This window comes from Pholcus phalangioides, unplaced genomic scaffold (genome assembly GCF_987345545.1).
Source record: "Pholcus phalangioides strain wild (caught in Gottingen) unplaced genomic scaffold, Ppha-v1.0 ptg000015l_1, whole genome shotgun sequence".
Classification (NCBI taxonomy): domain Eukaryota; kingdom Metazoa; phylum Arthropoda; class Arachnida; order Araneae; family Pholcidae; genus Pholcus; species Pholcus phalangioides.
The window spans coordinates 39554025-39570975 of NW_028301608.1; the positions used below are offsets into that span (position 1 = coordinate 39554025).

Below are 16951 nucleotides of genomic sequence, written 5' to 3' on the forward strand. Positions count from 1 at the left end.
TTGTAAGGATTGTATAGTATGCTCATAAGTTACACCCAAATTTGTTGACACACATGTGAATTTTTGGAAATTTCATTTAACATGCTGTGTATAAAACATAGTAATTAAACAAATACTCGTGATGAACTTTAGATTTTGGTCCAAAACTTTAACAATATATGGCAGAATATCATATTGAAATGTAGAGAAGGACTTCCTCTCTACTTGCTAATACAATATATACGGAAAACTGGCATAAGAAGAGATATTGATGTTTGAAAAGGGAAAATTCTCATCTCTGCCCTCAAAGGGGCTCAAACCCAGATCTCTCGTATGCCGGAGGAGTACACTACCGCTAAGCTATGGAAACAGATAAAATATTCCCTACTTAGAGGAAAGCAGATTGAGAAGATTCTACTTGCTTTGAAAGTGAAATATCTTGGAGTGATAGAAATAAAGCAGATCAAGTTTGACGAAATATCTCAGGATTTCCGCTGAAAGGGTTAAAAGCAACCACATGAGGAATTTGAAATAATTTCTTTCTACTGCGCTATCGATGCGATTTGATAGAATTATTGTGGAATGTCTGGTCTTGACTAGCTAATGATTACCAATTTTTTTCGTGCTCAAGTTGGCCCCACACCATGCATGGTCAAATTTTTCAATGGAATAGTAAATGAATACAACAGACTTTTGCTTCTTTTCTATGTCCCACCTTCGCACAAACTAGTTGCAACCAGAGCCTTCCACCATACAAGAAAATTATTTTTCCCGAGTTATCTATAGGAATGTTCATTTAGGCACCGTCAAACCGAAAGATACCCAGGCCACATCACCATATGGCAATATCGGCTCATTGTCCTTATGAACTGGAAACCTCTGGCAATCTATATATATAAAATTAATTGTCTCTGTGTGTGTGTGTGTTCTCCATACAGATCTAGAATTTTAGATCGATCGTCACCAAATTTTGCATGTATACCAAATGGGACCCGACTTGAACGATAGGTTACTTTAAAATTTCGCCAGAGCAGGGCAAATGCCTCAAATGGGCAAAAAACTGTCGGGCAACAAGGGTTTTTGGGCCTCAACAATCACTTCCCGAATGTTTACTTTGGTTACCATGGTTCCCTAGCAATGCGTTTAAGACATGTATATGCCATTACAATGGTTTGTCATTTCTTCAACGCTGTCAGTATATGTATAATATTTATGCCTTTATAATGGTTTGTCACATTTTCAATACTCCCAGGATTGGGAGCTTCTTGAATAGACGCCATCATCAGCATCACTTTGAGGGACAGGCAAAGGATGATCTCCATAGAAATCAATGTTAAAATTGCCGATTATAATGTAGAAATGCGGAAATTTGGTGGTGTTTTCTGTCACATCAATAATTTTAAAAATTGTATTAAATACTCGATTTTTGAAATATTGAGTTCGCTAAGAGATATACGAAGCCCAGAAAATTAAATATGAAGTAATTAGTCCCAGATCTACTTTTGAGTTGGATATCCATGCAATATAACATTGGAGGAAAACGGGTATATTTCAAACACTGTCTCCCTCTTTTCTTATCAAAATGTTAACAAAAGCTGGCTACACCACGAAATTCATCGACAGGTTTAAAAATCAGGATGGCCTAAATTGTATGAAAATACGTGAATGTCCCGGGGAATACAAGACGTATGGTCACCCTAGTCCCAAGTCGTGAGAGAATAATGTAACATATACGTACGTAGTCCTTCTTTCTGTGTGTATTTTTTCCCCATTTAATCGTGCCTATACATTTATTTTACGATCGAAAAGAAATAACTTTTCTTCCACAGGTTATAAATCGAAGAGGTAATTTGGAAGAACCGCATGTGATTGAGCAAAAATGTCATGTCGTTACAGTTCAGGAAAGTGATTACGGAATCCGATACGAGGTTCTCTTTTCTCTGTATACAACGATACTGAAGATTATTCATATCCGAATGACGTAAAGATTGCTCGGAAGTGAATCGTTAAACGCGTTATTCTGAATCAACATCATCCGGTTATTGAATTTATGAAGCTCAATAAGAGCGGTTTTCCCAATTTTCTGATGGTTGTACAAAAAAAATTTGTCAAACTAGTGTTAATTTGAGATAATGCAAAAAATGCATAACAGTATGATATCTCTGTGAGTTGAATTCGCATAAATGTTTATGATTACTTTCTGAAACTTTTAGAAATTAATAATTGAAATTGTATTTAGTTAGTAGTATTTGTAGTAGTTTGTAGTTATTCACGAGAGATGCTTCAGAAATCATAGATTTAGCGATTGCTACCCGTTGCTGTGCATTGGTGTGAGGGACCATCGTTTGGACTCGTGTGACTCACCGTGAAGGCTCAGGTTCGAACCCTGCAGGCGGCCCAGTGGTAGTCAACGGAAGTTGGTTCTCCGCGATTTCTCAACTATGAAGCCGTTGTGGCTCAGTGGTTAGAGCACTGGTCTCGTAAACCAGGGGTCGTGAGTTCGAATCTCACCGGCGGCTAACGCTTTTTTTTCCCCCCAGAAAGTTATATTGAAGTACAGTGATACCTAGGCTAAAACGAAAAAAATATCGTTCCAGAACGACGCTCGTTAGCTGAAATCTTTGTTCCCCGAAACAGGATTTTCCACAGATTTCTATGGAAATTCGTTATACAGTAAAACCCGCTTTCAACGGAATCGCAAGGGACCGAAATATATCTCCGTTGAACACAGGTTTCCGCTTATAATAGAGGTTCAATTGACATAATGTGTAAAATTATGTAACGATTTCGTATGTAATTGAAGTACAGAGTACAATAAAAATGAATCATTTGAAAATAAACTAATTAATATAAATGTACATAAAATAATGTATTAACTCTATAATTAGAGTTGAATCCCGTTTTAACGAATACTGTTGTAGCAAAAATCTCGTTTTAACGAAAACTGTTCTAATTTTCCAGATTAGTTTACACAGTAACAATGCAAAAATCTGGAATTCCTTTATAACAAAATTTCGTTATAACGAAGTGGTTTCTCTGGTCTCTTGGAATTCGTTATAACGGGATTCGACTGTTCTAAACATTTAGGTTTTCCTAGCATCTGTATGAAACTTCACCCCACACTGTCATTCATCTGAAATGACTACATTTACGTTCTTTTTGATTTTCTCTGAAATTGTCAATGAGGGTCTCAATATCTGTCGTGTCAGGTTCAGTTTGTACATTTTCGTGTATGTTTATGTAGTCTTCAGCACCAGGACCGTAACTAGGATTTTTATTGCTCCAGAAAACTACTCTCAGCCCACTGTGCGGTCATCAGGGCAACGTGCTGGGCTCTCATCGCGAGGATCCAGGTTCGACCGCCGTGTGCGTCTCATTAGTTCTCCACTAAAGTTGATTTTTTTTCAAGATTTTCCAACATCAAGACGCACATGTGAGCCAGTCCAGCACCCTCTATAGCAGAAGGCCTCGCGAAGTCATGACGTCACTGAAGAAGGTCATCTCACCTGTAGCCATTGAATATAGAAGGTCGAAGCATGCGCCATCTTTACCTTTTTTTGTAGTATATCCAATGGCTATAGGTGAGCTGACTTTCTTCAGTGACGTCACGAGCTTCACTCGGAGGCCTTCTGCTATAGATGGTGTTGACCAGTCTCCTATAAAAGTCTCTCCGCAGAGAGCAAGCAGACCTTTAACATAAGACTAACATAACATGAAAATTCAGGCATTTGCCACTTTTTCACTTCAAACTACAGAAGACAGATGGAGAAGCAGCAGTAGAATACAAAACACTAATAAAATTCTGAAAACGTAATTACGTTAGAACATAGTTTTCCAAACTTGTTGTTCCATCGCCCCCTTCTTCAGAATTTTTCTCTCTCTCATCGCCCCCCTACTCAAGCGAGCCCATAGGATCCTATGTTAAACCCGTGGCTTTTATCGCCCCCCTGGACCATTCCATCGCCCACCGGGGGGTGATATTGCCCACTTTGGGAAACACTGCGTTAGAATCTATACATTTTCCGAGAACAAATATCTTGGCACTTATACCGATTCGGTAGAAATACCGCAGAGGAATGTGTACAAGATGCACGTACGGTCAAGTAGTTGTAGCAAACAGCACTCACATACGTAAATTGGTTGATTTTATATTAATTATGAAATGCGTCACGGAATAGTGGTTCGTCACCCTATACTTTGTTTACTACAATTATAATAATTAGAACCAGGATTATATACGCTAAAATGGCAAAAAATGCCCTAAAAATATAAATAAATCTGCCCTAAAGAGCATATATTGCGATTATTGAAAAATGTACGTAAAATGAAGAAATCTGCGTTTGAAAATTCTGAAGTTCCGTAAAGAGGGAAAATGTGTTCAAAAAATGAAAAAAAAAAGCATACTAAAAATATTAAAGTATGGGAAAAAAGAAAAAAATGTAGTAAAATATTAAAAACTATTCACAAAAATGGAGAAAACATACATTTAAACGTGATGCATTTATAAAAATGACTAAAAATATACCGTAAAATTTAAAATACTCAATGGTGAAATATTTTCATGAAAAAAATTAATGAAATTTGATTAAATGTGAAGAAAAAGAAAATAAAAATAATCTTTTTTGAAAAAACATGATACGATCAATAGAAAAAAAATGTAAAAATAGGCACTTTGAAAATTTCGGTGATTTTATGCCTTTATATGCACCCATTATAAAAAAAATGACTAAAATATGCAATTACATATGTTCTTATGCATTTGCATATATAAAAAAAATCCGGCTCTAATAATAACTCAGTAATGCTTCCATCATGATCATATGCTTCCGAAAAAAAGAAAAACCGTCAGAGCCGCCTTCGAGATTCGAACTCACGACCCCTGGTTTACGAGACCAGTGCTCTAACCACTGAGCTACGGCGGCAACAACGGCCATAAGCAAGAGCTAATGATCGAAAACTTTTTTTAATGCAAACAAACGCAATAAAACTAAAAGCCTCAAAAATGAAGAGAAAACACATTCAGAAGTGCAAAATATGCATTAAATATATGCATAAAAATTATTATGGCTTAAAACTTACACTACTCAAAGGTGAAATATTTTCCTGAAAAAAATTAAAGAAATTTGATTAAATTTGAAGAATTAAAAAGATGAAAATTTACTTTTTTTCAAGAAAAACAAAAACATTAGTTTGTTAGTTCGTAAACAAATGTGGAAAATATTATAAACTTATTCTAAAATTTCCATGATTTTATGCATTTATATGTACGAACTATAAAGAATGACTAAAATATAGTATACAATACAGTATGCAATTAGAATACAGTATGTTTTCTTCATTTTTTGCAGCTTTGTTTCACTGTTTGTTCGCGTTAAAAAGGTTTTCGATCATTAGCTCTTGCGCACGACTGGTGCTGCCACCGTAGCTCAATGGTTAGAGCACTGGTCTCGTAAACCAGGAGTCGTGAGTTCGAATCTCGCCGGCGGCTCTGACGATGTTTCTTTTGCACATGCTCTTATGTATTTTCGTCTAATAATAATTACATACTTCAGTAGTGCATTCATAACGATCATATGCTTCGGGGAAAAAAAAAAAAACATCAGCCGCCAGTGAGATTCGAACTCACGACCCCTGGTTTACGAGACCAGTGCTCTAACCACTGAGCTATGGCGGCAACAGCAATAGCGATCAACAAGTTAATGCTCAAAAATCATTATCGATGCAAACTTCATTTTTAGATGCATCTTTTTTTGTCTTCATGTGAGATATTACCTATAACATTGATTAAAAATTGTTTACACGCCACAATGATCTTATACACTAATATAATCATCAAAGCGATAACCATCTCCAAATCAGCTGAAACGAGTAAAAATGAATAAATGAAATTTTTATTGCGCGTTAAAACACATGGCCAATTAGAAAAACAAACAAAAAGTAACACACAAACACACAAAAAAGAAATATCAAATAAAAATGAAATAGACAAATTGATATAATAAAGATAAAACATACAAGCACTGGTAAATAAGAAAATAAGAATTAAAAACAAGAAATAAATACATTTTTTATATAAAAAGATTAACTTCATTCGAAAAAATATCTAAATCAATGCTGTTGCAGATTGCGAAAAACTTGAGAGAATCGACTGGCTTTTTTAAAATATTTGTATTAAAAAAAAGGAATGGAAGAGAGACATGATTATACGTAGGCTGTAATGTGGTACATGAAAGGAGAGTTAACTGCCTGTAATCAATTTCATTATATAAAATTTTGTAAAAAAATTTAAAAATCAAAAAATTCCTTCTACATTCAAGGGTAAAATCATTGGAAGCGAGACGAGTGTACGATAGATGTGGAAAAATGCTCATTAAAATCAAGACTTTTAAGTAATACATATTTCATTTATATTGCACTTTTTCAACCTTCTCTTTTCCATCGTTTTATAGTGAGGATTGTAAAAGGATTCCAAACAACACAGCCATAGTCGAGAATAGATCTAACATAAACATTAAAAATCAAACAATAATATTATAATCTGTGAAATTTCTTTTCATTCTTTTAATGAAACCAAGCTTTTTATACGCAATATCAATATTATTATTGATATAAAAATTGAAACAGAAGCTGTTTGTATGGTATGTGATACCCAAGACCGAACCAACATTTCTCTTGCAGAGGAAAATGGCACGCATCGTGTAGTTATAAATAGAGGGATTTTCAGGTCTACCGAATGTTACAGTGAAACATTTAGGAACATTGAGGAAAAGCTTATTAACACAGCACCAGTCATACAACTTATTTAAACACGATTGTAAAAGATAGAAATCATTGCTATTGGAAAAACATTGAAATACATTTAAATCATCGGCAAAAAAGTAAACAATAATCCAAACTATCAGCCAGGTCATTGCTAAATAAAAGAAAAAGCAGTGGTCCAAGAATAGATCCTTGAGTCATACCAGAAGTATAATAAAAGGCTTTAGAAAAAAAAACCAGATTTATATATTTAACATATAATAATCTCTCAGGTTTGGATATATTTAAGCAGAAGAACAATATATAATGTACAGTATTTATTTTTATATGAATATTTATTTTTATAAGCCTGTGAGAAATAATCATCTTTCTGGATAGCAATACCATTCAATAGCTAATTAATGAATAAGAACTACAAAAAGCCTCAGAAAATACATAAAAACAGTTTAACATATCGGATAAAAGATACGTACGTCACCAATAAATGAACAGTTCGTAATTAAACTTTGAAGCTTGGAGCCTGCAGAAGAATTGAGTAAAAATTGGAATCCTCTCGAAGAATTTCAAGTCAAACTTGACATATATATCGAGGTATAAAAATATTTATAATTTTAACTAATCATCTCGGGAATCATTCCACATTAAAATACGACGCTGATGAGTTCAATGTCTGCGAATATGACTTGTCATGGCTTAGAGCATATCCCTTCAAAGAACTAAAATATGTCAGGAAATTTCATGTGTGTGTGTAATCAAACAGAAAGTGAGAAACTTTTGCTGTTTTTATCTGAAAGAAAAATGAGAGAGGAAAAAAAAAACTATTTCGGGTGAAACATCTGTTACGGTTTAGAAGGGAGCGATCACGTTCGAAACCCAGTGCTATTTATCTTAAAAGCAAATGCTTCAAAACGTAACAAAAAAAAAAAGGCAAAACACATGTACACACGTTATCTGCATCGGTAGCGTTCGTCAAACAAATGTTTTCCGATTTACGGGAAAAAAAACAAGAGAAAATGTGTGTGTGTGTGAAAACAAATTCCGAGATTCACTTTTATCTACATTTTTCGCTTTTCTGCTTCACTGATATATTCCTATCAGGATTCGATTTATTTAACCCTTAAAAAATGGATTTTATATCCAAGCTAAAACTTTACTGATAAATCGTAAATACTTATTCCAAGTACGTAATTCACGTTTATTATTTATGTTTTAAATCAGTGTTTCTCAACCTTCAAAAGTGGGGGAGGGGTGCGTAGACGTAGAATAGTATTCTTATTTTTATGATACTTCGGCTAACGAACACCTCGGTTTACGAATTTTTCGACTAACGAAGATTTTTTTTTGGTGACTCTTTTCTGCCACTGCAAACGAATATGGATTTGGCTTAAGAACATTTTCGTTTATATGAATGCATGTGCTGACATAAAATATCCGCCTCGTCATCTGAATTTCAGTGCTAATCTTCATCAGAACTACTGTCACTCGAGCCCGATTCATTCATGTCTACCTCGGAATCTTTTTCTAGATGTATCTCCACTTCTCTTTCTGAAAGTTTTCGAACTATTTCGTTTGAAATGAAAGAGATTCCATCTAATAGAAAACTCATTGGAAAAAAAAGAAGCCTATGTTTTCAGAACATGTGTTCTTTTGGTGCGGGACTCTTAGCATCAAACTCAACTGTCTGGACATTCTAGGAGATTATCGTTTCCATCTGCCTGTATGTATCAGACAAAGAAATGAGCTAACCAAATCGCAAATAGATGGGGGACACCTGCTAATTTGACTGGGTTGTGTCAACATCGGCTTTAGTAGACTAAAACTGGTTTGTGTACGTAGCTTAAAATGAAAAGATATATCTCACAGTATATCTCGTCTTCTTGTAAATTCTCATTTATTTAATTTTGAAGCTGTTCATTTTAGCCTTTGATAGGTTTTTTGTCTTTTTTATATACCTCCTGTGTGTTTTGAAAAACTTATCTTTAAATTTTGGGCAGTACCTGGAAGAAATTAAACGATTTCCCATAGAAACATATGGGAAATCGCGTTTCGGTTAATGAACTTGATTCCGAAGCGAATTATCTTTCTTAGCCGTGGCATCACTGCATTTTCTTTATGTGGCCCCCCACCTTATCCAGAGCCCCTCTACACTAATTCAGAAGTGAGACCCTTTCTACTTATTGAATTGAATTTATTAAAATCTAAATTTGTAATGAACAATTCTTTTTTTTACGAATAAGATCGATTCCTGGAACCTTGGGCCAAACATGGATCCAGAAGAGGAAGGGGGGGGGGGAATGGTAATTCCTCCGAAGATCCAAAATTATATGGTAAAAATATGTCTGTATAAAATATAGGAGTATCCGAAGAATCTAATCAATAAACTGCACTTCCGGACACATCACCGTGGGTCCGCGTCTACCCTGTCCTATAGTTATGCTGGGACACATAGGCATATAGGCATATAGGGTCCTATAGGCATATAGTCCTATATGTCCTATAGTCCAACGATAGCCTTTACTACTTACGATAAATCTTTCTATAATGATATTTTTTCGGAGATTGTGAAACTTCAACAACGATAATTTTCACACTTCACTGAAAATCACCTTCAATATATTTTTAAATTCCTCACTAGTTTTTCTTTCTTCGGGGATGTCTAATTACATCAGTATGTTGAGCTATTTACCCTCCGAAAGTGTTAATGAAGTTGCTGTGAAGCTACTTTCTGTATAGTACACGAAGTGATGCAAACGAAACTACTTTACAGGGAGTGAAACAACTTGCTGAATTTTATTCATCAACTAATCAATTGCAATTTTTTTTGCTGCGAGTAAATATTAAACACATAATATAACGCAAAACGCTTAATATAACGCCTTTTATAGTGATACTAACAACAACAATTCACAAGAGATGCCAACAACAGCATTAATTTGGCAGTGCCTGTGATAATGTTATTTCTCGATATAACGATAATCCCTCTACAACGATATTTTTTCTTTGTCAACATAGTATCGTTGTATTGACGTAAAAATTGAAGTTTTACTATATACAGGGTGATTACTTAATTCACCTTGGCGCTGTTTACTGGCGAACTGCTGATCCTAAAGCAGGCATCTTCAACCCGTCGCTCGCGAGCACCACGGTGCTCGCGAGCCACGGTACTCCCTGAAGTACCCAGAGTGCTTGATGCTCGTGTCCGATTTCGTGCTCACGAGCGCTTGATCAACGATCCAATTAAAGCAATTAAACACCTTGTGTGTAAAAATTGCATTCAAAGATTGAAATCATCTTGATTTTTCATGCATTCGTATGTCAAACTTTCCGTAAGGGTATTCTTCTTTTGATGATGGGTACAGGCAGTGCTCGCGGCTGAAAAAATGTTGAAGACCTTTGTCCTAGACGCATACGTTCAATTAGAAAAAACATTCAAATAACGAAGAACTCAGATACGCCACTCACGTTACAAAGAATTGTATAGTTAATGAGAAATTAGAAAATAAACTTTTTTATACGGGCACCTTTTCCCTCAAAAACCTGATTAGAAAGTAATTGTCCGGCTGTCTCTGTGCGTGTGTGTCCTGAGGCCTACAAAAAAATCTTCCACTGCTCTAAGTGCAATATTTGCAATATTCGCAGAGATTATTGAAAAAAATCGGAGGACAGTTAGGGGAAAGCAGTATAAATCAGGGAAAGAAACATTGTTCGTTATTTTGTGCTGTTCTTTCCCAAGCATATTTTACTCAGAAGAGTGGAATTTTCTTTGTTGGCTACAGAAGGTACAAAGCAACAACTTTCTAATTTGGTTTCTGAGGACAGGGTGCTAGTATACGAAGCTTAATTTTTATTTTTTCATTTTAATAGCTATACAACTCCTTACGACACGAATGATGTATCTGAGGTCCATTATTTGGTTACTTTTTGTAATTGGAAGTATGCCTCTAGGATCAATGGTTCGCCGGAGAAATACGGCAAGGGGAATTAAGTAATCACCCTGTATAATTGAAAAAAATATGTTTCTAAAGTTTCAATCTTTAGAAAAGTCATTTTTAATAACGTAATATTCTTTGAGCAGTGAAAAGTATTTCCCTTGGCGCTTCGAAGTATGTAAATGATAGAACGAAGAATAGTAAAGGTATCTTGTGAAAATTTAATCAGTAACAGATAATATACCAAAGGCAGTTTCCGATAAATATTTATGTGTTAAGTCTCTTATCGATACCACTATCCAATTTCGTATTCTTCTCTTCTACCCCCCCAAACACTCGAAGCATATTACGATAAGATGCGACAAATGCAACTGACATTTATTACTGTCGGAATTACTCCACACCGTTAAGCTAGCCTTTACATAATTTTAATGAGAAATTTGACAGTTTTCATAAACCATTTTCCTAAATCATGATAAATTTGGATTTTTGAATTACCGAGAGAGAAGCGAAGAAGAGCGTCTACTTTCTCAGATCGTTGAGGGGAGAAACGATGTTACGAGTGCGTAATGGAGTTTTTCAAAAGAATTTGTACATCGCCGTCGCGTGAGATCCAGTGAACAGAGTATAGTTGATACGGTATTATGCTACAACAAAAATTAACTACTCCGGTAAAACTCTTCGACGCATGCTTTATGCGATAAAGAATTATAGCTGTTTTGGTGAAAATTTATCCACAGTTTTAGACACACAAAGTTATTAACTCTTGGGCTGCGACAATAGTCGGAGAAATGATTCTCTCGAAACGGCAGAGTAAAAAAAAGTTTCCCTTTTTTTTTAGTTTGCTTTTGTGAAAGATAGATGGCACTTAAACTCATACGTTGCAAGTATACAACCGAAAAAAGGTGTGATACAAACAAACAATCTGCGTTCGAACCCACAATCACTGACAAAATTGTGGCAGTCAGGTGCACAACCACTACTTTACAACCATCCTATATAGCAGGGGTCACACAACCTTTTTAGTCCGCTGGCCAGATGCCACATGCTTATACAATACAATATTTGTATATTAATTACAATATTTCTGCCACTTGCAGGGTAGAAACTTGTATATGAAGAGTAACCATATGATTTGCACTTTACGAAATGTTCCCGTAATTTTGCTCGTCCCAACATATTTTTACAAAATGTCCCATTTTTTCCTCCATTTTCAACGAAGCCTACTTGAAATTTTGAAATCAAGAATAATGATTATTTTTTTATGACTTAAAATATATAATTATTAGTGTTATATAGTAATATTATAGTTCGATTATTATCGACAATTTTTTCGGTAGTAAATAGCAATTTTTCTAACTTTTTTGGCTGCAAGTACTAACTTTATTTGCAAATATGACAATAATTGTTTTGGTGATAACCGGTGATGTTTCGATTTGGATCACGATTTCCCGTGTATTCACGAAAGAAATATGGTCAGCCTAGGTATTTATCGTGTTATGTGTATTGATACTTTTCTATGGAACACTTTTTGCGGACCAAATGAGAACCCCTCGGCAGTACCCCTAGTACAAGCATATCTGTTAGAAAATAAAGAAATAATGAAAAAACAAAAACCGAATGTATATTCTTACGCCATCTGTGCATGTTAAGAGCATGCTGAATGTTAAAATTATGTCTCTATGTGCATACTGCTACTATTTAACCGTACATGCACTTCGTACACATTCCTCTACGAAACTTCTAACGAATTGGTACAGGACAGAATGTCCGTAAAATGTTGCGAACCAAACGTGAAGATCGACCCCATGTGTACTGTAAAAATAACTTGTGTTGTTTTTAATTTGGAATAATCATTTGATTTCTGTGAATGAATGTAAAATGCGTCAGAATATTAAGGTTGATCAAATGAAACCTATGAGAGTAGATTTATTGAGATGAAAGAAAAAGCTTATATGAGATGTGACAAAATTAAATCAATCTTATTTACAGTATGTGGATTTCTCAAACATTTACGTTTTGCCGATGACATTGTTATTACTTACCATCAATAATCCAGATGAACTACAAGAAGTGATGCAGGAACTGGCGAAGGCAAGTATAGAAGTTGGGTTTGAAAACCGCAAAAAACTAAAGTTCTATTCAACTCGTTTGCTTTGAAGAAGATTATTTTGTTTGAACAGCACAGAAATAAAAGAAATACAAAACTACGTATACATAGGAAAAGAAATTACCACGGATAACATCATTACCAACAGAAGAATCAGGATCGGATGGAGCACTTTTGGCGAAATCTGTGTAATTCTGAAAAGCCGCATGCGAGTAGCATGACTGAAAAGAAAAGTGTTTAACCAGTTTGTGCTACCAGCGCTGACTTATGAAGCTCACATGAAACACGGACACTCACAAAGGCTACAGGCAACACAAAGGAGCATGGAAGATGTATGTTTGGCATCTCAAGGAGAGACAGAAAACTAATCACTTGAATGAGGAGCCGCACAAAAGTATACGATATTATGGAGGGAATTAAACGTTCGAAACCGAAATGGGCTGGTAACACTACAAGAAGACGGGACAACAGATGAACTATAAATATTTTAAATTGGTAACCCCGTAATTTTAAACCTTCAAAAAGGCGCTTCCAAACAAGATGGATCGATGGGGTAAGTTTCCGCGTCGTTTGCTTTCGAATTCGGAAAACAAATGGCAGTATTTTTGGAACAAATGGTACATAACACACATACGTAATTCAATTGGCCGCAGAGCGAATAATTGTGTTCACATCGAACTTCATTCAACTCAAAGAACTGCCCACTTCAATAGCTTCTTCAAGAGCATAATACACTTCAATGCAACTTATTTTATTAAATTTATTATTAATACAGTAGAACTTGGTTAATTCGCACGTGATTAATTCTAACTTTTACGAACTTCCCTTGATTTTTTTAATTTATTGTTAAATTTTTTTTTTAATTCGAAAATTTTTAGAACGTTTTGGATAGGAAGTTGGGGAAAAAAAAAATCATGATTTTTGTATGAGAAAATTCAGTTTGAAAAAATTCTACAAGTCAAACTTTGTTTTTCTCGACAAAATTATTAAAAAACAAATCTTTAAACACAAATAAAAGTTTTAAAATTTGGTTTTTGGTTTTTCTCTACTCTTTTATTTTTGATAATTTAATATCCATTTTAACATTGTTCAGCTGGAGTGCACATCGACACTGTGTACCACTTGATACCGATTATACTTTTCAAAATGTAACATTCAAAATAAGAATCTTTTTTATCGTCATAAAGAGTATGGTAAGTATCGGAAAGTTCAGATTTTTTTTGTAATACATTAATGAAAGTATATTTCCTTGATAGCATATAATAATGATAAGCAAAATTTGGGAAACAGTTTCGTAACGGATGATCATAGACTGTTTCCATAAATCATTCTTTGAACATGGTCGAGATATTCTACAGTGATGCTGATTCCAGAACAGTGGAATAATGTAGCAGCTAAGATCAAAAGTTATAATTATGAATTATTAAAATTTGTGAAACAGTTCCGTAGCTGATGATAAAATTTCAATAATTGATCATATTATTATACTGCGTGGGTGTTGATGATTAAGTTGTAGGCAGTTTACGGATCCAGGATAGATTAACTAGATAATTCGAACTTTTTTCTCAGTGAATTTGGACTTCCGAAGTAACCAAGTTCGGCTGTATACGCATTTTTCTTTAACTATAAACCTCTACTTTTGGATACCTTCAGTTCGGACACCCAATGTAATGACAGGGCAATCGATTGAGTTGTTACATGAGTGATTTCAGAAAAAGGTGATGATTACTTTTACTTTTTTTGTAATGAAAAAAAATCCATCCCAGACTATCTATTTCTAAATGGTATCAGGAAAAAGTAGATGGAACGTATCGTACGAGATAAAGTACCGATAGTTAGTATGACATGAAAAAAAAATTCCACGTATCGATCAGTTATATATATATATATATATTTCCTATCCTCGTATTAGGCTTAATCCCAAGGTTCCAATTAATCTTGGTTTTTTTTGCGATGTCTTCTCACCGTTTTCTCTCTGCAGTAATGGTACAAAAAATAATGAGAACAAGAAGAAAAAAGCCAGTAAAGTTGGAGATACTTCAGTAAGTATCTATATGAAGTCTTGTAGCTAAGCAAAACGCAATAAGACATGATCTCGATAATTCTTTACAAAGTGTTTTTCAAGTTATCTATGTGTGTACTGTCGATCAAAATCATTATTCAGCTCAGAGGATAATTTTTTTTTTCTCTGTAAAAAACTAGCGAAAGGAAATTCGTTTTGAGCGCAGTAGAATAATGTTAATGACAACCCAACGTTGAAAGCTCAAAATACCAAAATTTGAACAATAAACAGTCGTTTCAAGGCTGATATAGCACCTTCTTGGGTGGAAAATGGTCTGATATAGCGTAGACCTCTCGCTAGAATATAGAACACATGGTTGATAGAAGGCTGACGCATGATGGTGGTGATGATGATGATGGCAGGGGAAGAGATAGTGATAATGATGGCACGATTACGATTTTTAGGTGGAGTGTATCGGCGATGGAGAGAAGGAAGGGATAATTTTCAGGATGGGCATATGAATGGAATATTAGAAGCATATGGAATGCTGGAGAAGTTAGCCAAAGCAGAAGAATTTTTACGCGGATGTGAAGCGCTTCAAAGAAATCTAAGTCTGGGGGGGGGGGGGGAAGCAGGGCCACAACTAGATGCTCGGTTACCCGAGGCAAGTGCGAATTTTCACGCCTCCTTTTAATGTTGAAGGATAGGTTTCTGAATGAAATTTGCGCCCGGGGCACGAGATCCGCCTGCTCCCCCACTAGTTGCGACCCTGGGGAAGTTGAAGAAAATTTTTGTATGATTTTAGCAAAATAAAAATCAAAGCGTTGATATCTCCAGCACTCCATATTTTCCCAATATTTGGGATGGATTCTTAAAATTGCTATATCTTTCTCTGTCGTCATCACCCCTTCCACGCGTCTGTATATCAATCATGTTTTTTCTAGCGACAGGTCTGCTCTGCGCTATATCTCAGATCATTTTTCACTGATAAAGGAGCTTCTTGTATTAAAGCGACTCATACCCTCTGACATGATCAAAAAGCCTTCAAAACTATGCCCTAGTCTAGTAGAAATATGCCATTAAAATTAATATCTAATTTTTTATTTTTTCAAATTTTCACACATATTTTTGATTGTATATGCTATATGCTATGCAATAAAATGTTTTAGATATCGTTAATATTTATTTTTTTGCAAACTTTCAAATATTAAGAAAAAGAAATTCATTGTCAACACCTTGCACTCATGATAAAATACAGTAGCATTCAAAAAATAACATGAACTTAATTGAAAAAATGAATTGATTCAAAGTAACGAAAACTATTCGATTGATAAAAGAGGCAAAAAAATATCGGGATTTCATTGACTCAATCTTATTTAGAATTCGAATTTTTTGAAATGAATGAAATATTAAAAAATTGAAATTTTAAGTAAACTAATTAAGTTAAATTAATTTTTTTATTAATCAGGATGAATGGATCCCAAATATTTTATCTCATTTTGTGAACTTAACAGTTTCCTCTTTATTTTCAATTAATTTTTATTCCATTGCATTCGATGTCACGCTATTTTATCAAGCACATGAGGTGTTGATAATTTTGATAACGCATTTTTTCCCTTAATGTTCGAGAACTGGCAAAAAAAAAAGAGTTAATGAAAATATGTAAATATCCATTATCCAGTCATCTATACTTCGTAACAAGGCCATAGTTTTTAAGGCTTCTTGATCTACCCTTTCGGTACTGCATTATGAAAAATTGAAATAATTATCATGTTTAGTTTTTGGTAGGCAACTTTAGTTCCAATTAAACTCTAAAAACGTTTTTATTTAGTACACAACGAGTTAACTAATATGGTACTTTGAAGTTTCTACTTTTCAGAACTATATGTTTACAGTGAAAATAAAAAATAAAAATTCAAATATGTTGAATACTGCATTATAAAATGATACCCCGGAGTTTACGCGATAGGTGGGACCGTCAATAAGCACGTAAGTCGAATTCGCGGTACAATTTTGTGTACAAATTCTTTAAATAGTGATTAATTGGAGCCAATATTTCTCAAAATCACCTCTTTGAAAAAAAAAAAAAAAAAATGCATGCAAATTGCAAACATCCTACATATAATTAAAAAATTCTAATTAATAATTTTTAAATTGTTCCAAAATATGTAT

At 34.4% G+C, this 16951-nt stretch overlaps 4 non-coding genes across 4 annotated transcripts; 2 read left to right on the top strand and 2 right to left on the bottom strand.

The window, feature by feature from the left end:
• Positions 1-2425: 2425 nt before the first annotated feature.
• On the top strand, positions 2426-2498 carry TRNAT-CGU (transfer RNA threonine (anticodon CGU)). The gene has a single exon. It is a non-coding gene; the product is annotated as a tRNA-Thr (tRNA).
• Positions 2499-4828: 2330 nt separating this feature from the next.
• TRNAT-CGU (transfer RNA threonine (anticodon CGU)) lies at positions 4829-4901 on the bottom strand. The gene has a single exon. It is a non-coding gene; the product is annotated as a tRNA-Thr (tRNA).
• A 493-nt stretch (positions 4902-5394) lies between these two features.
• On the top strand, positions 5395-5467 carry TRNAT-CGU (transfer RNA threonine (anticodon CGU)). The gene has a single exon. It is a non-coding gene; the product is annotated as a tRNA-Thr (tRNA).
• Positions 5468-5580: 113 nt separating this feature from the next.
• TRNAT-CGU (transfer RNA threonine (anticodon CGU)) lies at positions 5581-5653 on the bottom strand. Its single transcript has one exon. It is a non-coding gene; the product is annotated as a tRNA-Thr (tRNA).
• Positions 5654-16951: the final 11298 nt, after the last annotated feature.